This window comes from Coregonus lavaretus (assembly GCF_964263955.1).
Source record: "Coregonus lavaretus genome assembly, chromosome: 33".
In the NCBI taxonomy this organism is placed as follows: Eukaryota; Metazoa; Chordata; class Actinopteri; order Salmoniformes; family Salmonidae; genus Coregonus; species Coregonus lavaretus.
In genome coordinates this window covers 9,872,810-9,891,428 of record NC_140020.1, presented here as the reverse complement: position 1 = coordinate 9,891,428, position 18,619 = coordinate 9,872,810, and the positions used below count along the sequence as shown (strand labels likewise).

The 18,619-nt window shown below is 37.8% G+C and overlaps 4 long non-coding RNA genes across 8 annotated transcripts; all 4 read left to right on the top strand.

Moving 5' to 3' along the window:
• Positions 1–807: 807 nt before the first annotated feature.
• LOC311108103 lies at positions 808–3,653 on the top strand. Of its 2 annotated transcripts, XR_014610483.1 has the most exons (6): positions 808–853; positions 1,018–1,073; positions 1,273–1,318; positions 2,003–2,057; positions 3,384–3,429; positions 3,594–3,653. It is a non-coding gene; the product is annotated as an uncharacterized lncRNA (long non-coding RNA). The 2 variants fall into 2 exon arrangements; XR_014610484.1 differs by lacking the exons at positions 3,384–3,429; positions 3,594–3,653 and adding an exon at positions 2,258–2,312.
• Positions 3,654–4,555: 902 nt separating this feature from the next.
• LOC311108706 lies at positions 4,556–8,016 on the top strand. Of its 2 annotated transcripts, none has more exons than XR_014610531.1 (7): positions 4,556–4,601; positions 5,502–5,556; positions 6,007–6,057; positions 6,741–6,795; positions 6,996–7,046; positions 7,707–7,761; positions 7,962–8,016. It is a non-coding gene; the product is annotated as an uncharacterized lncRNA (long non-coding RNA). The 2 variants fall into 2 exon arrangements; XR_014610532.1 differs by lacking the exon at positions 4,556–4,601 and adding an exon at positions 5,021–5,071.
• Positions 8,017–8,675: 659 nt separating this feature from the next.
• On the top strand, positions 8,676–11,858 carry LOC311108234. 3 transcript variants are annotated; one of them, XR_014610493.1, is made up of 6 exons: positions 8,676–8,726; positions 8,919–8,973; positions 9,423–9,473; positions 9,908–9,962; positions 11,593–11,638; positions 11,803–11,858. It is a non-coding gene; the product is annotated as an uncharacterized lncRNA (long non-coding RNA). The 3 variants fall into 3 exon arrangements; XR_014610494.1 differs by lacking the exon at positions 9,423–9,473 and adding an exon at positions 9,174–9,224; XR_014610495.1 differs by lacking the exons at positions 11,593–11,638; positions 11,803–11,858 and adding an exon at positions 10,407–10,461.
• A 1,190-nt stretch (positions 11,859–13,048) lies between these two features.
• On the top strand, positions 13,049–18,178 carry LOC311108233. Its single transcript, XR_014610492.1, has 13 exons — positions 13,049–13,094; positions 13,293–13,343; positions 14,006–14,060; positions 14,510–14,630; positions 14,754–14,804; positions 14,975–15,025; positions 15,196–15,246; positions 15,439–15,493; positions 15,694–15,744; positions 15,943–15,993; positions 16,194–16,239; positions 16,432–16,486; positions 17,658–18,178. It is a non-coding gene; the product is annotated as an uncharacterized lncRNA (long non-coding RNA).
• Positions 18,179–18,619: the final 441 nt, after the last annotated feature.

Sequence of the window (18,619 nt, the reverse complement as noted above, 5' to 3'; positions counted from 1 at the left end):
GAGTTCCTCTGTGGAGATGGGAGAACCTTTCAGAAGGACAACCATCTCTGCAGCACTCCAACAATCAGGCCTTTATGGTAGATTAGCCAGACGGAAGCCACTCCTCAGTAAAAGGAACGACAGCCCGCTTGGAGTTTGCCAAAAGGCACCTAAAGGACTCTCACACCATGAGAAACAAGATTCTTTAGTCTGATGAAACCAAGATTGAACTCTTTGGCCTGAATGCCAAGCGTCACGTCTAGAGGAAACCAAGCTTGTGTCATCATACCCAAGAAGACTCAAGGCTGTAATTGCTGCCAAAGGTACTTCAACAAAGTACTGAGTAAAGGGTCTGAATACTTATGTGAATTTTTTATTTTATGACATATACATTTGCACCAAACAAAACGATTTTTGCATTGTCAACATGGGGTATTGTGTGTAGATTAGTGTTTTTTATTTTTTAATGCATTTTAGAATAAGGTTGTGGAAAATGGGGGGGAAAAAGTCACTGGGTCTGAATACTTTACGAATGCATAATAAAGTGAATATTACATTTTTACCGTACTGTCTTTCAGCTAACTTCAGGACAGAAATGGATGGGAAAAGTACATCCTGTAGCTAACATCTGTAAGTATCTGCTAGTTTAGTGCAAACTAATTGCAAGATTGTATTAAGGATGAACCTATCCCGAACCTGATTCCTGTAAGATTGACAACCTTATCGGATCTGACTTCTGTAATGCAATTTGCATAATTGATAATGATACATTTGAACGTGCATGCACAATAAAGTTAATGTTAATTATTTTACTGTACCGTCTTTCAGCTAACTGCAGAATGGAAGGGAAAAGTACATCCTGTAGCTAACATCTGTAAGTATCTGCTAGTTTAGGATGAACCTATCCCACACCTGATTCCAGTAAGATTGACAACCCTATCGGATCTGACTTCTGAAATGCTATTTGCAGATTTCTGATGCCACAGTTGAACATGCACCAGAGTTTAATGTGAAAATGTTTACCTTTCCGGTTTTCAGATATGCCGTCCAGAAATGGAATCCTCTACACCAGAACATGACATCCTGTAACGCCTGTAAGAATCTATTTTGTTTGCTTCTACTTTTGTGCAAAGATTGTATTAAGGATGACACTATCCCGAACCTGATTCCTGTAAGATTGACAACCCTATCGGATCTGACTTCTGAAATGCAATTTCTTAATTTATTATTATACATTTGAACGTGCATGCACAATAAAGTTAATGTTAATTATTTTACTGTACCGTCTTTCAGCTAACTGCAGAATGGAAGGGAAAAGTACATCCTGTAGCTAACATCTGTAAGTATCTGCTAGTTTTGTGCAAACCGTTGCAAGATTGTATTAAGGATGAACATATCCCGAACCTGATTCCTGTAAGATTGACAACCTTATCGGATCTGACTTCTGAAATACAAATAGCATAATTGATAGTGATACATTTGAATGTGCATGCACAATAAAGTTAATGGTAATATTTTTACTGTACCGTCTTTCAGCTAACTGCAGACCAGAATGGATGGGAAAAGTACATCCTGTAGCTAACAGCTGTAAGTATCTGCTAGTTTAGTGCAAGCTAATTGAAAGATTGTATTAAGGATGAACATATCCCGAACCTGATTCCTGTAAGATTGACACCCCTATCGGATCTGACATCTGAAATTCAGTTTGCATAATTCATAATTATACATTTGAACGTGCATGCACAATAAAGTTAATGTTAATTATTTTACTGTACCGTCTTTCAGCTAACTGCAGAATGGAAGGGAAAAGTACATCCTGTAGCTAACAGCTGTAAGTATCTGCTAGTTTTGTGCAAGCTAATTCCAAGATTGTATTAAGGATGAACCTAATCCGAACCTGATTCCTGTAAGATTGACAACCCTATCGGATCTGACTTCTGAAATGCTATTTGCAGATTTCTGATGCCACAGTTGAACATGCACCAGAGTTTAATTTGAAAATGTTTACCTTTCCGGTTTTTAGATATGCTGCCTGAAATGGAATCCTCTACACCAGAACATGATATCCTGTAACGCCTGTAAGAATTTATTTTGTTTGCTGCTACTTTTGTGCAAAGATTGTATTAAGGATGACACTATCCCGAACCTGATTCCTGTAAGATTGACAACCCTATCGGATCTGACTTCTGAAATGCAATTTGCATAATTTATAATTATACATTTGAACGTGCATGCACAATAAAGTTAATGTTAATTATTTTACTGTACCGTCTTTCAGCTAACTGCAGACCAGAATGGATGGGAAAAGTACATCCTGTAGCTAACAGCTGTAAGTATCTGCTAGTTTAGTGCAAGCTAATTGCAAGATTGTATTAAGGATGAACCTATCCCGAACCTGATTCCTGTAAGATTGACAACCCTATCGGATCTGACTTCTGAAATACAATTAGCCGTATTGATAGTGATACATTTGAATGTGCATGCACAATAAAGTTAATGGTAATATTTGTACTGTACCGTCTTTCAGCTAACTGCAGACCAGAATGGATGGGAAAAGTACATCCTGTAGCTAACATCTGTAAGTATCTGCTAGTTTAGGATGAACCTATCCCGAACCTGATTCCTGTAAGATTGACAACCTTACCGGATCTGACTTTTGAAATGCAATTTGCATAATTTATAATTATACATTTATAATAATAATAATATGCCATTTAGCAGACGCTTTTATCCAAAGCGACTTACAGTCATGCGTGCATACATTTTTACGTATGGGTGGTCCCGGGGATCGAACCCACTACCTTGGCGTTACAAGCGCCGTGCTCTACCAGCTGAGCTACAGAGGACCACTTGAACGTGCATGCACAATAAAGTTAATGTTAATATTTTTACTGTACCGTCTTTCAGCTAACTGCAGACCAGAATGGATGGGAAAAGTACACCCTGTAGCTAACAGCTGTAAGTATCTGCTAGTTTAGTGCAAGCTAATTGCAAGATTGTATTAAGGATGAACATATCCCGAACCTGATTCCTGTAAGATTGACAACTTTATCGGATCTGACTTCTGAAATACAAATAGCATAATTGATAGTGATAGATTTGAATGTGCATGCACAATAAAGTTCATGGTAATAGTTTTACTGTACCGTCTTTCAGCTAACTGCAGACCAGAATGGATGGGAAAAGTACATCCTGTAGCTAACATCTGTAAGTATCTGCTAGTTTTGTGCAAACCGTTCCAAGATTGTATTAAGGATGAACCTATCCCGAACCTGATTCCTGTAAGATTGACAACCTTATCGGATCTGACTTCTGTAATGCAATTTGCATAATTGATAATGATACATTTGAACGTGCATGCACAATAAAGTTAATGTTAATTATTTTACTGTACCGTCTTTCAGCTAACTGCAGAATGGAAGGGAAAAGTACATCCTGTAGCTAACATCTGTAAGTATCTGCTAGTTTAGGATGAACCTATCCCACACCTGATTCCAGTAAGATTGACAACCCTATCGGATCTGACTTCTGAAATGCTATTTGCAGATTTCTGATGCCACAGTTGAACATGCACCAGAGTTTAATGTGAAAATGTTTACCTTTCCGGTTTTCAGATATGCCGTCCAGAAATGGAATCCTCTACGCCAGAACATGACATCCTGTAACGCCTGTAAGAATCTATTTTGTTTGCTTCTACTTTTGTGCAAAGATTGTATTAAGGATGACACTATCCCGAACCTGATTCCTGTAAGATTGACAACCCTATCGGATCTGACTTCTGAAATGCAATTTCTTAATTTATTATTATACATTTGAACGTGCATGCACAATAAAGTTAATTATTTTACTGTACCGTCTTTCAGCTAACTGCAGAATGGATGGGAAAAGTACATCCTGTAGCTAACATCTGTAAGTATCTGCTAGTTTTGTGCAAACCGTTGCAAGATTGTATTAAGGATGAACCTAATCCGAACCTGATTCCTGTAAGATTGACAACCCTATCGGATCTGACTTCTGAAATACAAATAGCATAATTGATAGTGATACATTTGAATGTGCATGCACAATAAAGTTAATGGTAATATTTGTACTGTACCGTCTTTCAGCTAACTGCAGACCAGAATGGTTGGGAGAAGTACATCCTGTAGCTAACATCTGTAAGTATCTGCTAGTTTAGGATGAACCTATCCCGAACCTGATTCCTGTAAGATTGACAACCTTATCGGATCTGACTTCTGAAATACAAATAGCATAATTGATAGTGATACATTTGAATGTGCATGCACAATAAAGTTAATGGTAATATTTGTACTGTACCGTCTTTCAGCTAACTGCAGACCAGAATGGATGGGAGAAGTACATCCTGTAGCTAACATCTGTAAGTATCTTGCTAGTTTAGTGCAAACCGTTCCAAGATTGTATTAAGGATTAACCTAATCCGAACCTGATTCCTGTAAGATTGACAACCCTATCGGATCTGACTTCTGAAATTCAATTTGCATAATTCATAATTATACATTTGAACGTGCATGCACAATAAAGTTAATGTTAATTATTTTACTGTACCGTCTTTCAGCTAACTGCAGAATGGAAGGGAAAAGTACATCCTGTAGCTAACAGCTGTAAGTATCTGCTAGTTTCGTGCAAGCTAATTGCAAGATTGTATTAATGATGAACCTATCCCGAACCTGATTCCTGTAAGATTGACAACCCTATCGGATCTGACTTCTGAAAGACAATTAGCCTTATTGATAGTGATACATTCGAATGTGCATGCACAATAAAGTTAATGGTAATATTTGTACTGTACCATCTTTCAGCTAACTGCAGACCAGAATGGATGGGAAAAGTACATCCTGTAGCAAACATCTGTAAGTATCTGCTAGTTTAGGATGAACCTATCCCGAACCTGATTCCTGTAAGATTGACAACCTTATCGGATCTGACTTCTGAAATACAAATAGCATAATTGATAGTGATACATTTGAATGTGCATGCACAATAAAGTTAATGGTAATATTTTTACTGTACCGTCTTTCAGCTAACTGCAGACCAGAATGGATGGGAAAAGTACATCCTGTAGCTAACAGCTGTAAGTATCTGCTAGTTTAGTGCAAGCTAATTGCAAGATTGTATTAAGGATGACACTATCCCGAACCTGATTCCTGTAAGATTGACAACCCTATCGGATCTGACTTCTGAAATTCAATTTGCATAATTCATAATTATACATTTGAACGTGCATGCACAATAAAGTTAATGTTAATTATTTTACTGTACCGTCTTTCAGCTAACTGCAGACCAGAATGGATGGGAAAATTACATCCTGTAGCTAACAGCTGTAAGTATCTGCTAGTTTCGTGCAAGATTGTATTAATGATGAACCTATCCCGAACCTGATTCCTGTAAGATTGACAACCCTATCGGATCTGACTTCTGAAATGCTATTTGCAGATTTCTGATGCCACAGTTGAACATGCACCAGAGTTTAATTTGAAAATGTTTACCTTTCCGGTTTTTAGATATGCTGCCTGAAATGGAATCCTCTACACCAGAACATGATATCCTGTAACGCCTGTAAGAATTTATTTAGTTTGCTGCTACTTTTGTGCAAAGATTGTATTAAGGATGACACCAAAACCGAACCTGATTCCTGTAAGATTGACAACCCTATCGGATCTGACTTCTGAAATGCAATTAGCATAATTTATAATTATACATTTGAACGTGCATGCACAATGAAGTTAATGTTAATTATTTTACTGTACCGTCTTTCAGCTAACTGCAGACCAGAATGGATGGGAAAAGTACATCCTGTAGCTAACAGCTGTAAGTATCTGCTAGTTTAGTGCAAGCTAATTGCAAGATTGTATTAAGGATGACACTATCCCGAACCTGATTCCTGTAAGATTGACAACCCTATCGGATCTGACTTCTGAAATACAATTAGCCGTATTGATAGTGATACATTTGAATGTGCATGCACAATAAAGTTAATGGTAATATTTGTACTGTACCGTCTTTCAGCTAACTGCAGACCAGAATGGATGGGAAAAGTACATCCTGTAGCTAACATCTGTAAGTATCTGCTAGTTTTGTGCAAACCGTTGCAAGATTGTATTAAGGATGAACCTAATCCGAACCTGATTCCTGTAAGATTGACAACCCTATCGGATCTGACTTCTGAAATACAAATAGCATAATTGATAGTGATACATTTGAATGTGCATGCACAATAAAGTTAATGGTAATATTTTTACTGTACCGTCTTTCAGCTAACTGCAGACCAGAATGGATGGGAAAAGTACATCCTGTAGCTAACAGCTGTAAGTATCTGCTAGTTTAGTGCAAGCTAATTGCAAGATTGTATTAAGGATGAACATATCCCGAACCTGATTCCTGTAAGATTGACAACCCTATCGGATCTGACTTCTGAAATTCAATTTGCATAATTCATAATTATACATTTGAACGTGCATGCACAATAAAGTTAATGTTAATTATTTTACTGTACCGTCTTTCAGCTAACTGCAGAATGGAAGGGAAAAGTACATCCTGTAGCTAACAGCTGTAAGTATCTGCTAGTTTTGTGCAAACCGTTCCAAGATTGTATTAAGGATGAACCTAATCCGAACCTGATTCCTGTAAGATTGACAACCCTATCGGATCTGACTTCTGAAATGCTATTTGCAGATTTCTGATGCCACAGTTGAACATGCACCAGAGTTTAATTTGAAAATGTTTACCTTTCCGGTTTTTAGATATGCTGCCTGAAATGGAATCCTCTACACCAGAACATGATATCCTGTAACGCCTGTAAGAATTTATTTTGTTTGCTGCTACTTTTGTGCAAAGATTGTATTAAGGATGACACTATCCCGAACCTGATTCCTGTAAGATTGACAACCCTATCGGATCTGACTTCTGAAATGCAATTAGCATAATTTATAATTATACATTTGAACGTGCATGCACAATAAAGTTAATGTTAATTATTTTACTGTACCGTCTTTCAGCTAACTGCAGACCAGAATGGATGGGAAAAGTACATCCTGTAGCTAACATCTGTAAGTATCTGCTAGTTTAGGATGAACCTATCCCAAACCTGATTACTGTAAGATTGACAACCTGAAATGCAACCTGAAACTTCTGAATGCAATTTGCATAATTTATAATTATACATTTGAACGTGCATGCACAATAAAGTTAATGTTAATTATTTTACTGTACCGTCTTTCAGCTAACTGCAGAATGGATGGGAAAAGTACATCCTGTAGCTAACAGCTGTAAGTATCTGCTAGTTTCGTGCAAGCTAATTGCAAGATTGTATTAAGGATGAACCTATCCCGAACCTGATTCCTGTAAGATTGACAACCCTATCGGATCTGACTTCTGAAATGCAATTTACATAATTGATAATTATACATTTGAACGTGCATGCACAATAAAGTTAATGTTAATTATTTTACTGTACCGTCTTTCAGCTAACTGCAGACCAGAATGGATGGGAAAATTACATCCTGTAGCTAACAGCTGTAAGTATCTGCTAGTTTCGTGCAAGCTAATTGCAAGATTGTATTAATGATGAACCTATCCCGAACCTGATTCCTGTAAGATTGACAACCCTATCGGATCTGACTTCTGAAATGCTATTTGCAGATTTCTGATGCCACAGTTGAACATGCACCAGAGTTTAATTTGAAAATGTTTACCTTTCCGGTTTTTAGATATGCTGCCTGAAATGGAATCCTCTACACCAGAACATGATATCCTGTAACGCCTGTAAGAATTTATTTAGTTTGCTGCTACTTTTGTGCAAAGATTGTATTAAGGATGACACTATCCCGAACCTGATTCCTGTAAGATTGACAACCCTATCGGATCTGACTTCTGAAATGCAATTAGCATAATTTATAATTATACATTTGAACGTGCATGCACAATAAAGTTAATGTTAATTATTTTACTGTACCGTCTTTCAGCTAACTGCAGACCAGAATGGATGGGAAAAGTACATCCTGTAGCTAACATCTGTAAGTATCTTGCTAGTTTTGTGCAAACCGTTCCAAGATTGTATTAAGGATGAACCTAATCCGAACCTGATTCCTGTAAGATTGACAACCCTATCGGATCTGACTTCTGAAATTCAATTTGCATAATTCATAATTATACATTTGAACGTGCATGCACAATAAAGTTAATGTTAATTATTTTACTGTACCGTCTTTCAGCTAACTGCAGAATGGAAGGGAAAAGTCCATCCTGTAGCTAACAGCTGTAAGTGTCTGCTAGTTTCGTGCAAGCTAATTGCAAGATTGTATTAATGATGAACCTATCCCGAACCTGATTCCTGTAAGATTGACAACCCTATCGGATCTGACTTCTGAAAGACAATTAGCCTTATTGATAGTGATACATTGGAATGTGCATGCACAATAAAGTTAATGGTAATATTTGTACTGTACCATCTTTCAGCTAACTGCAGACCAGAATGGATGGGAAAAGTACATCCTGTAGCTAACATCTGTAAGTATCTGCTAGTTTAGGATGAACCTATCCCGAACCTGATTCCTGTAAGATTGACAACCTTATCGGATCTGACTTCTGAAATACAAATAGCATAATTGATAGTGATACATTTGAATGTGCATGCACAATAAAGTTAATGGTAATATTTTTACTGTACCGTCTTTCAGCTAACTGCAGACCAGAATGGATGGGAAAAGTACATCCTGTAGCTAACATCTGTAAGTATCTTGCTAGTTTTGTGCAAACCGTTCCAAGATTGTATTAAGGATGAACCTAATCCGAACCTGATTCCTGTAAGATTGACAACCCTATCGGATCTGACTTCTGAAATGCTATTTGCAGATTTCTGATGCCACAGTTGAACATGCACCAGAGTTTAATTTGAAAATGTTTACCTTTCCGGTTTTTAGATATGCTGCCTGAAATGGAATCCTCTACACCAGAACATGATATCCTGTAACGCCTGTAAGAATTTATTTTGTTTGCTGCTACTTTTGTGCAAAGATTGTATTAAGGATGACACTATCCCGAACCTGATTCCTGTAAGATTGACAACCCTATCGGATCTGACTTCTGAAATGCAATTAGCATAATTTATAATTATACATTTGAACGTGCATGCACAATAAAGTTAATGTTAATTATTTTACTGTACCGTCTTTCAGCTAACTGCAGACCAGAATGGATGGGAAAAGTACATCCTGTAGCTAACAGCTGTAAGTATCTGCTAGTTTAGTGCAAGCTAATTGCAAGATTGTATTAAGGATGACACTATCCCGAACCTGATTCCTGTAAGATTGACAACCCTATCGGATCTGACTTCTGAAATACAATTAGCCGTATTGATAGTGATACATTTGAATGTGCATGCACAATAAAGTTAATGGTAATATTTGTAATGTACCGTCTTTCAGCTAACTGCAGACCAGAATGGATGGGAAAAGTACATCCTGTAGCTAACATCTGTAAGTATCTGCTAGTTTTGTGCAAACCGTTGCAAGATTGTATTAAGGATGAACCTAATCCGAACCTGATTCCTGTAAGATTGACAACCCTATCGGATCTGACTTCTGAAATACAAATAGCGTAATTGATAGTGATACATTTGAACGTGCATGCACAATAAAGTTAATGTTAATTATTTTACTGTACCGTCTTTCAGCTAACTGCAGAATGGAAGGGAAAAGTACATCCTGTAGCTAACAGCTGTAAGTATCTGCTAGTTTTGTGCAAACCGTTCCAAGATTGTATTAAGGATGAACCTAATCCGAACCTGATTCCTGTAAGATTGACAACCCTATCGGATCTGACTTCTGAAATGCTATTTGCAGATTTCTGATGCCACAGTTGAACATGCACCAGAGTTTAATTTGAAAATGTTTACCTTTCCGGTTTTTAGATATGCTGCCTGAAATGGAATCCTCTACACCAGAACATGATATCCTGTAACGCCTGTAAGAATTTATTTAGTTTGCTGCTACTTTTGTTCAAAGATTGTATTAAGGATGACACTATCCCGAACCTGATTCCTGTAAGATTGACAACCCTATCGGATCTGACTTCTGAAATTCAATTTGCATAATTCATAATTATACATTTGAACGTGCATGCACAATAAAGTTAATGTTAATTATTTTACTGTACCGTCTTTCAGCTAACTGCAGAATGGAAGGGAAAAGTACATCCTGTAGCTAACAGCTGTAAGTATCTGCTAGTTTAGTGCAAGCTAATTGCAAGATTGTATTAAGGATGACACTATCCCGAACCTGATTCCTGTAAGATTGACAACCCTATCGGATCTGACTTCTGAAATTCAATTTGCATAATTCATAATTATACATTTGAACGTGCATGCACAATAAAGTTAATGTTAATTATTTTACTGTACCGTCTTTCAGCTAACTGCAGACCAGAATGGATGGGAAAAGTACATCCTGTAGCTAACAGCTGTAAGTATCTGCTAGTTTAGTGCAAGCTAATTGCAAGATTGTATTAAGGATGAACCTATCCCGAACCTGATTCCTGTAAGATTGACAACCCTATCGGATCTGACTTCTGAAATACAATTAGCCGTATTGATAGTGATACATTTGAATGTGCATGCACAATAAAGTTAATGGTAATATTTGTACTGTACCATCTTTCAGCTAACTGCAGACCAGAATGGATGGGAAAAGTACATCCTGTAGCTAACATCTGTAAGTATCTGCTAGTTTAGGATGAACCTATCCCAAACCTGATTACTGTAAGATTGACAACCTGAAATGCAACCTGAAACTTCTGAATGCAATTTGCATAATTTATAATTATACATTTGAACGTGCATGCACAATAAAGTTAATGTTAATTATTTTACTGTACCGTCTTTCAGCTAACTGCAGAATGGATGGGAAAAGTACATCCTGTAGCTAACAGCTGTAAGTATCTGCTAGTTTCGTGCAAGCTAATTGCAAGATTGTATTAAGGATGAACCTATCCCGAACCTGATTCCTGTAAGATTGACAACCCTATCGGATCTGACTTCTGAAAGACAATTAGCCTTATTGATAGTGATACATTCGAATGTGCATGCACAATAAAGTTAATGGTAATATTTGTACTGTACCATCTTTCAGCTAACTGCAGACCAGAATGGATGGGAAAAGTACATCCTGTAGCTAACATCTGTAAGTATCTGCTAGTTTAGGATGAACCTATCCCGAACCTGATTCCTGTAAGATTGACAACCTTATCGGATCTGACTTCTGAAATACAAATAGCATAATTGATAGTGATAGATTTGAATGTGCATGCACAATAAAGTTCATGGTAATATTTTTACTGTACCGTCTTTCAGCTAACTGCAGACCAGAATGGATGGGAAAAGTACATCCTGTAGCTAACATCTGTAAGTATCTGCTAGTTTTGTGCAAACCGTTCCAAGATTGTATTAAGGATGAACCTATCCCGAACCTGATTCCTGTAAGATTGACAACCTTATCGGATCTGACTTCTGTAATGCAATTTGCATAATTGATAATGATACATTTGAACGTGCATGCACAATAAAGTTAATGTTAATTATTTTACTGTACCGTCTTTCAGCTAACTGCAGAATGGAAGGGAAAAGTACATCCTGTAGCTAACATCTGTAAGTATCTGCTAGTTTAGGATGAACCTATCCCACACCTGATTCCAGTAAGATTGACAACCCTATCGGATCTGACTTCTGAAATGCTATTTGCAGATTTCTGATGCCACAGTTGAACATGCACCAGAGTTTAATGTGAAAATGTTTACCTTTCCGGTTTTCAGATATGCCGTCCAGAAATGGAATCCTCTACGCCTGAACATGACATCCTGTAACGCCTGTAAGAATCTATTTTGTTTGCTTCTACTTTTGTGCAAAGATTGTATTAAGGATGACACTATCCCGAACCTGATTCCTGTAAGATTGACAACCCTATCGGATCTGACTTCTGAAATGCAATTTCTTAATTTATTATTATACATTTGAATGTGCATGCACAATAAAGTTAATGGTAATATTTGTACTGTACCGTCTTTCAGCTAACTGCAGACCAGAATGGATGGGAGAAGTACATCCTGTAGCTAACATCTGTAAGTATCTTGCTAGTTTTGTGCAAACCGTTCCAAGATTGTATTAAGGATTAACCTAATCCGAACCTGATTCCTGTAAGATTGACAACCCTATCGGATCTGACTTCTGAAATTCAATTTGCATAATTCATAATTATACATTTGAACGTGCATGCACAATAAAGTTAATGTTAATTATTTTACTGTACCGTCTTTCAGCTAACTGCAGAATGGAAGGGAAAAGTACATCCTGTAGCTAACAGCTGTAAGTATCTGCTAGTTTAGTGCAAGCTAATTGCAAGATTGTATTAAGGATGACACTATCCCGAACCTGATTCCTGTAAGATTGACAACCCTATCGGATCTGACTTCTGAAATTCAATTTGCATAATTCATAATTATACATTTGAACGTGCATGCACAATAAAGTTAATGTTAATTATTTTACTGTACCGTCTTTCAGCTAACTGCAGACCAGAATGGATGGGAGAAGTACATCCTGTAGCTAACATCTGTAAGTATCTTGCTAGTTTTGTGCAAACCGTTGCAAGATTGTATTAAGGATGAACCTAATCCGAACCTGATTCCTGTAAGATTGACAACCCTATCGGATCTGACTTCTGAAATACAAATAGCATAATTGATAGTGATACATTTGAATGTGCATGCACAATAAAGTTAATGGTAATATTTGTACTGTACCGTCTTTCAGCTAACTGCAGACCAGAATGGATGGGAGAAGTACATCCTGTAGCTAACATCTGTAAGTATCTTGCTAGTTTTGTGCAAACCGTTCCAAGATTGTATTAAGGATGAACCTAATCCGAACCTGATTCCTGTAAGATTGACAACCCTATCGGATCTGACTTCTGAAATTCAATTTGCATAATTCATAATTATACATTTGAACGTGCATGCACAATAAAGTTAATGTTAATTATTTTACTGTACCGTCTTTCAGCTAACTGCAGAATGGAAGGGAAAAGTACATCCTGTAGCTAACAGCTGTAAGTATCTGCTAGTTTCGTGCAAGCTAATTGCAAGATTGTATTAATGATGAACCTATCCCGAACCTGATTCCTGTAAGATTGACAACCCTATCGGATCTGACTTCTGAAAGACAATTAGCCTTATTGATAGTGATACATTGGAATGTGCATGCACAATAAAGTTAATGGTAATATTTGTACTGTACCATCTTTCAGCTAACTGCAGACCAGAATGGATGGGAAAAGTACATCCTGTAGCTAACATCTGTAAGTATCTGCTAGTTTAGGATGAACCTATCCCGAACCTGATTCCTGTAAGATTGACAACCTAATCGGATCTGACTTCTGAAATACAAATAGCATAATTGATAGTGATACATTTGAATGTGCATGCACAATAAAGTTAATGGTAATATTTTTACTGTACCGTCTTTCAGCTAACTGCAGACCAGAATGGATGGGAAAAGTACATCCTGTAGCTAACAGCTGTAAGTATCTGCTAGTTTAGTGCAAGCTAATTGCAAGATTGTATTAAGGATGACACTATCCCGAACCTGATTCCTGTAAGATTGACAACCCTATCGGATCTGACTTCTGAAATGCAATTTACATAATTGATAATTATACATTTGAACGTGCATGCACAATAAAGTTAATGTTAATTATTTTACTGTACCGTCTTTCAGCTAACTGCAGACCAGAATGGATGGGAAAATTACATCCTGTAGTTAACAGCTGTAAGTATCTGCTAGTTTCGTGCAAGCTAATTGCAAGATTGTATTAATGATGAACCTATCCCGAACCTGATTCCTGTAAGATTGACAACCCTATCGGATCTGACTTCTGAAATGCTATTTGCAGATTTCTGATGCCACAGTTGAACATGCACCAGAGTTTAATTTGAAAATGTTTACCTTTCCGGTTTTTAGATATGCTGCCTGAAATGGAATCCTCTACACCAGAACATGATATCCTGTAACGCCTGTAAGAATTTATTTAGTTTGCTGCTACTTTTGTGCAAAGATTGTATTAAGGATGACACTATCCCGAACCTGATTCCTGTAAGATTGACAACCCTATCGGATCTGACTTCTGAAATGCAATTAGCATAATTTATAATTATACATTTGAACGTGCATGCACAATAAAGTTAATGTTAATTATTTTACTGTACCGTCTTTCAGCTAACTGCAGACCAGAATGGATGGGAAAAGTACATCCTGTAGCTAACATCTGTAAGTATCTTGCTAGTTTTGTGCAAACCGTTCCAAGATTGTATTAAGGATGAACCTAATCCGAACCTGATTCCTGTAAGATTGACAACCCTATCGGATCTGACTTCTGAAATTCAATTTGCATAATTCATAATTATACATTTGAACGTGCATGCACAATAAAGTTAATGTTAATTATTTTACTGTACCGTCTTTCAGCTAACTGCAGAATGGAAGGGAAAAGTCCATCCTGTAGCTAACAGCTGTAAGTGTCTGCTAGTTTCGTGCAAGCTAATTGCAAGATTGTATTAATGATGAACCTATCCCGAACCTGATTCCTGTAAGATTGACAACCCTATCGGATCTGACTTCTGAAAGACAATTAGCCTTATTGATAGTGATACATTGGAATGTGCATGCACAATAAAGTTAATGGTAATATTTGTACTGTACCATCTTTCAGCTAACTGCAGACCAGAATGGATGGGAAAAGTACATCCTGTAGCTAACATCTGTAAGTATCTGCTAGTTTAGGATGAACCTATCCCGAACCTGATTCCTGTAAGATTGACAACCTTATCGGATCTGACTTCTGAAATACGAATAGCATAATTGATAGTGATACATTTGAATGTGCATGCACAATAAAGTTAATGGTAATATTTGTACTGTACCGTCTTTCAGCTAACTGCAGACCAGAATGGATGGGAAAAGTACATCCTGTAGCTAACATCTGTAAGTATCTGCTAGTTTAGGATGAACCTATCCCGAACCTGATTCCTGTAAGATTGACAACCTTATCGGATCTGACTTCTGAAATACGAATAGCATAATTGATAGTGATACATTTGAATGTGCATGCACAATAAAGTTAATGGTAATATTTGTACTGTACCGTCTTTCAGCTAACTGCAGACCAGAATGGATGGGAAAAGTACATCCTGTAGCTAACATCTGTAAGTATCTTGCTAGTTTTGTGCAAACCGTTCCAAGATTGTATTAAGGATGAACCTAATCCGAACCTGATTCCTGTAAGATTGACAACCCTATCGGATCTGACTTCTGAAATGCTATTTGCAGATTTCTGATGCCACAGTTGAACATGCACCAGAGTTTAATTTGAAAATGTTTACCTTTCCGGTTTTTAGATATGCTGCCTGAAATGGAATCCTCTACACCAGAACATGATATCCTGTAACGCCTGTAAGAATTTATTTTGTTTGCTGCTACTTTTGTGCAAAGATTGTATTAAGGATGACACTATCCCGAACCTGATTCCTGTAAGATTGACAACCCTATCGGATCTGACTTCTGAAATTCAATTTGCATAATTCATAATTATACATTTGAACGTGTATGCACAATAAAGTTAATGTTAATTATTTTACTGTACCGTCTTTCAGCTAACTGCAGACCAGAATGGATGGGAAAAGTACATCCTGTAGCTAACAGCTGTAAGTATCTGCTAGTTTAGTGCAAGCTAATTGCAAGATTGTATTAAGGATGAACCTATCCCGAACCTGATTCCTGTAAGATTGACAACCCTATCGGATCTGACTTCTGAAATACAATTAGCCGTATTGATAGTGATACATTTGAATGTGCATGCACAATAAAGTTAATGGTAATATTTGTACTGTACCGTCTTTCAGCTAACTGCAGACCAGAATGGATGGGAAAAGTACATCCTGTAGCTAACATCTGTAAGTATCTGCTAGTTTTGTGCAAACCGTTCCAAGATTGTTTTAAGGATGAACCTAATCCGAACCTGATTCCTGTAAGATTGACAACCTGAAATGCAACCTGAAACTTCTGAATGCAATTTGCATAATTTATAATTATACATTTGAACGTGCATGCACAATAAAGTTAATGTTAATTATTTTACTGTACCGTCTTTCAGCTAACTGCAGAATGGATGGGAAAAGTACATCCTGTAGCTAACAGCTGTAAGTATCTGCTAGTTTCGTGCAAGCTAATTGCAAGATTGTATTAAGGATGAACCTATCCCGAACCTGATTCCTGTAAGATTGACAACCCTATCGGATCTGACTACTGAAATGCTATTTTCAGATTTCTGATGCCACAGTTGAACATGCACCAGAGTTTAATTTGAAAATGTTTACCTTTCCGGTTTTCAGATATGCTGCCTGAAATGGAATCCTCTACACCAGAACATGACATCCTGTAACGCCTGTAAGAATCTATTTTGTTTGCTGCTACTTTTGTGCAAAGATTGTATTAAGGATGACACTATCCCGAACCTGATTCCTGTAAGATTGACAACCCTATCGGATCTGATTTCTGAAATGCAATTAGCATATTTATTTTTTTGTAATTATAATTTTGTTTACCCCCTTTTTCTCCCCAATTTCGTGATATCCAATTACTATCCTGTCTCATCGCTGCTTCTCCCCGACGGGAGAGGCGATGGTCGAGTCATGCGTCCTCCGCAACATGACCCGTCAATCCACACTTCTTAACATCCACCTGCTTAACCCGTAAGCCAGCCGCACCAATGTGTCGGAGGATACACTGTTCAACTAACGACCGCAGTCAGCCTGCAAGCGCTCGGCCCGCCATAAGTACCGTAATTTTCGGACTATAAGCCGCGCCTTTTTTTCCCATTTTTCGACCCTGCGGCTTATATAACGGTGCGGCTAATCTATGGATTTTTACAGCTAACGGCCACTAGAAGACCTCCTAAATCTATGGATTTTACAGGTTACAGTCCACCAACTTTAACTCTATGGGCTCTATGACCGGTCCGCGCCCCCCACCTTTAAGCGGCGGGCTCCAGTAGGAAATGCTGGAGGCCGGAAAAGAGTGAGACAGGTAGCGCGCAAAAGTAAAAGTGGAACCGAGAGTGGTACGAGAGACAGAACGAGAGCAAGACAGACAGACATTACGAGAGCGAGACAGTTTGTCTCTTTCCCGACAATCCCCTCTGTGCACGAACCCTTACATATGGTAATTAAACATTAAAACACCTGCAGCTTATAGTCCAGTGCGGCTTATAAATGTACACATCATTCAATATCATTCAATTTAGCTGCTGCGGCTTATACTCCGGTGCGCCTTATAGTGCGGAAAATACGGTAGTCGTTAGAGCGCGATTAGGCAAGTAAAGCCCTCCCGGCCAAACCCTCCCCTAACCCGGACGACACTGGGTCTATTGTGCACCGCCCTATGGGACTCCCGGTCACGGGCGGTTTCGAACCAGGGTCTGTAGTGACGCCGCAAGAGCTGCAATGCAGTGTCTTAGACCACTGTGCCAGTCAGGAGGCCCCAATTTGCAGATATCTGATGTCACATTTTAACATGCAAAAGGGTTTATCATAAAATTATTTTCCTGGTTGACTTTCAGAGGACTGCTAGCCGTGTTACTCCATCCTTCCAAATTGTCTCATTGACTAGCGACGCCTGGCCTTCAGAGGTTGGGGGACTGTGGACCAGAAAAGGACACAATGTTACACTTGTAAGAATACGTTTTCATATTGTGCTACTTTTGTGAAGTTGTTGCAAGATTGTATTAAGAATGACAGTATCCCGAACCTGATTCCTGTAAGATTGACAACACTGTCGGACCTGACTTCTGAAATGAAACTTGCAACCAAACGTGTTAGCAGGATTATGGGGGGAATAGCTTTTTAAAGGTTGTAACAAGGTGTTTTCTTTTAATTTATTTAATTCCTATTGACTCTCTTTGCAAGTATTGTGATCTTTATCAGACACTGGGCTGGCCATCACTGGCAATGTGGAGACCGCAGTATTGCCTTTTCATTTACGAAGTGCTAAATTGGTACCGAGCTAGCCTGGGACAAAGTTTGTCGTATTGATTTGTGGATTAACTGGATGTTAGAATTTAATAAAGATAATTTAAGTGCATTCAGTGTTTTTGTTTTTGTTTCACTGCATAGGTTTTTGTCCCAAGTCCTTTGGGTGATAATGATGGCATGTGGAATCACAATGTCCTAGCTCATAATTACAATATCAGTGTCATTTTTATTCAGTAGATCTCAATTCTCTAAAGATTAGATCTTAAAATTGGCATACCACATTGGGGATATGTCATTTCTAAGAAAAGCTGCATGTTCAATTTCATAGTGGTATGACACCAGCTCTAAATAATTTGGCATAATATAAGTAATTGTCATTTGAGAGAATGGAGTTAAGACTTCTGTCAAGGTAAGGTCTGACTCATCTTTATTTGATTAACGTTAGCCATATGCAAAGTATTTTACAGCTTTCTCAACATGGACCTTATCAATCAAAACATGTAACACAGGTGAAAGTTTCCCACAGCAAGGCTGATAGCCTATTATTTGT